The following is a 2,999-nucleotide window of genomic DNA, read 5'->3' on the forward strand; positions in this document are numbered from 1 at the left end:
CTGAAGTTGTACTAAATATAGCGTTGAGGACCCGATAAACAAAATATTATACTAAGTTTGGATGTTCGTGATAAGTGGAACAGCGTTTCCGACCAATCACTGACCATGCTTGGTTTAGGCGCCAAATTTAAAATTCATTGTTATCAGTGCGTACATATTGAAACACACACCCACCATCTCATTAAGATGACATAAGCATTCGCAGAAATTTGTATGGGGGAAAAGCTGTTATGATGCAGTATATCAAATACAGTTTCTTGTTCTCTCCCTAAAGCATGCTAAAACACACAATATTCAGTTTGTCGTCAAAAGTGTGCATATATGAATATTGGGTAACCTTTACCATTTACTGTCTTTACCAATGATTTGCCATTTACTTTGCATATCTCTCGACTTGATATGTACGCTGATGACCAGACCCTTCTTACCTCAGGAATTTCTGTTACGCATGTCAGTGAATTCCTTCATAATGATGTAATGTTGTCAAATATCTGGATTCCAAGTAATGGAATGATGATTAATGAAGGCAAAACGAAAGCTATGTTAATCGGATCTCATCAAAAAAGAATTGAAGACATTTATATTTCTCGTGAACAATTTGACATCTCTATTAATAACAAACAAATTTCAAGTGTCACCAATGAAAAGATTTCGGGACTAACATTAGACATTTTTATTTCATTGGATAAACATATTGATAATTTGTGTCTTACTTTGAGCCGGATATTTGGACTTCTTAGGCACCAGTGTAATTTCATTCCTTTGCACCTTAGAAAAGTTTTATATTATGGTTTGATTCCATCTACCATTGAACACTGCAGTATTGTGGGGAAATACAACTTCTAAAAATAAATACAGGGTTTATACAATAAAGAAGCCTACCCTTAGAGTGATACTTTATGTTGATTTTGATAACTCAACTGATGTCCTTTTTGAAAAGTTCATTATTCTATCTATTAGACAACGTATTTTCTACCTTACTAGTATCATGGTTTACAAATGTTTAAATAATACTGCTCAAAGTTTTCTCATCGACAAACGTATCACGCTTAATGATGTTCACTCTTATCAGACAAGAGGAGCATCGATTGCAAATTATTACTGCCTCGACTTCGTACTGAAACAGGTCAAAGGACTTTTGCCAGGCGTGCAGCTCGAGCTTTGAATTCTCTGCCTGACATGATTGGATGCAGTACAAACTTGAATAATGTCAAATCCCAGTTGTACTTTAACACCAGAGACAATCTAAGCAGATAGACTACTTCGCATTTCAGAAGTGTTCTTCCTATTCTTTCTATCTGAAGTCACCCTTTTAACAGTTTACCTGTACTGATTTCACTTTTTTCTACTAATTTTCCTGTTTAAAACTATTTTCTTACTATATATAGGACACCATGGTAGATTACAACAAGATAGGAGTCGTTACACCTATTTGAGTCTGTACATGGGAAATCCTTTAATGTGAAATAAGTAAATAAATAGTAAATAAATAAATAAATAAATAAATAAATAAATAAATAATATAAATAAATAAGCAATGAACCTATAGTTGTCTTCTTGGCGCAGTCACGACCTCAAGTTGAACGAATTTTTTTCTTTGACGTCATACAGATTACAATCCTTATTCTGGATGAACATGACGTCGTTTTTCTTGAGTTTAATACTTTGACATTATTATGTCTAGCCGTCTTCGAATGAAGACGACTTGAAGAGTGTTGTTACTCGCTGAATATCTGTCCCTGAGGCGCATTCTAACTTAAACGAGTTTCACGCAATTGGGAACGCTTAACTATATCATTCATGTGGACGATGTGAAATTTATAACTTAGCCTTTCGGTGACCACAGTATCACTGCTCTGTCATCTAACACGCGTTTTTACGTTATTCAACTTTACATCGCTACCATGTAACTGAATATCCCCTGTTTGTTCGAAAGACCGGATGGCAGGATGTGAATGATACATCTTGCACTCAAAGATACCGACATTAAGGAAATGAATCCGGGCACTTTCAATCCACTTTCGTCATAAAACGTTATGATACGCATAGATGGTAAACGGATCTCTGTGTTGTTCCTGCTTGTCGATTCATGTAATGGACAGACTGTTAAACGGGACTTAATTTTTCGTTTCCTACCATATAGCAATGCCAAGCCACCTTTATTGCTCTTTCAGAATACAGATGAACAGATCTCTTTTGCTTCACTTGCAGGACCCCTGTTTTAACAAAATTAGATATAGGCCTATATTCACCATTCCATTATCTATCGGCTATTATTTGAAAAAATTAATTGAAAAATCTCTAGTTTGCATGACAAGTCTATACAAATGTGAATAAATGTTCTTTTAAGATTGTAATCTTGACATCACATTGTTTTCGTACACATATTCAGAATTTGCTAAATATGAAAAAGGGAGGCAGATATACATATCGAAGCCGTCACCACTACCGTATTACTTGTCTGGATTTCCAGCTATAACGAATTATTGAGAGATCTCGCTAGAATTAAACGCACAACTTGTCAATCCGACGGGGACAGTGGCTAAACTACACCGTTTGCTTTATCATATGAGTGTGGAGATACTTTCCTGTGTTCACCGACACTTGAAGGATGCTCTGACATTTTTGTGCAGAAAGTGCTTCGGCAGTTGTTTTTACAGATTTGATTCGAGTGAACAAAATTCAAAATGCATAGGCTAGGCTTAGAACAGTTTACCTGTACTGATTTTACTTTTTTTACTAATTTTCCTGTTTAAAACTATTTTCTTACTTTATATAGGACACCATGGTAGATTACAACAAGATAGGAGTCGTTACCCCTATTTGAGTCTGTACATGGGAAATCCTTTAATGTGAAATAAATAAATAAATAAATAAATAAATAAATAAATAAATAAATAAATAAATAAATAAATAAATAAGCAATGAACCTATAGTTGTCTTCTTGGCGCAGTCACGACGTCAAGTTGAACGAATTTTTTTCTTTGACGTCATACAGA

Source organism: Ptychodera flava (assembly GCF_041260155.1).
Source record: "Ptychodera flava strain L36383 chromosome 3 unlocalized genomic scaffold, AS_Pfla_20210202 Scaffold_26__1_contigs__length_13983176_pilon, whole genome shotgun sequence".
Lineage (NCBI taxonomy): Eukaryota > Metazoa > Hemichordata > Enteropneusta > Ptychoderidae > Ptychodera > Ptychodera flava.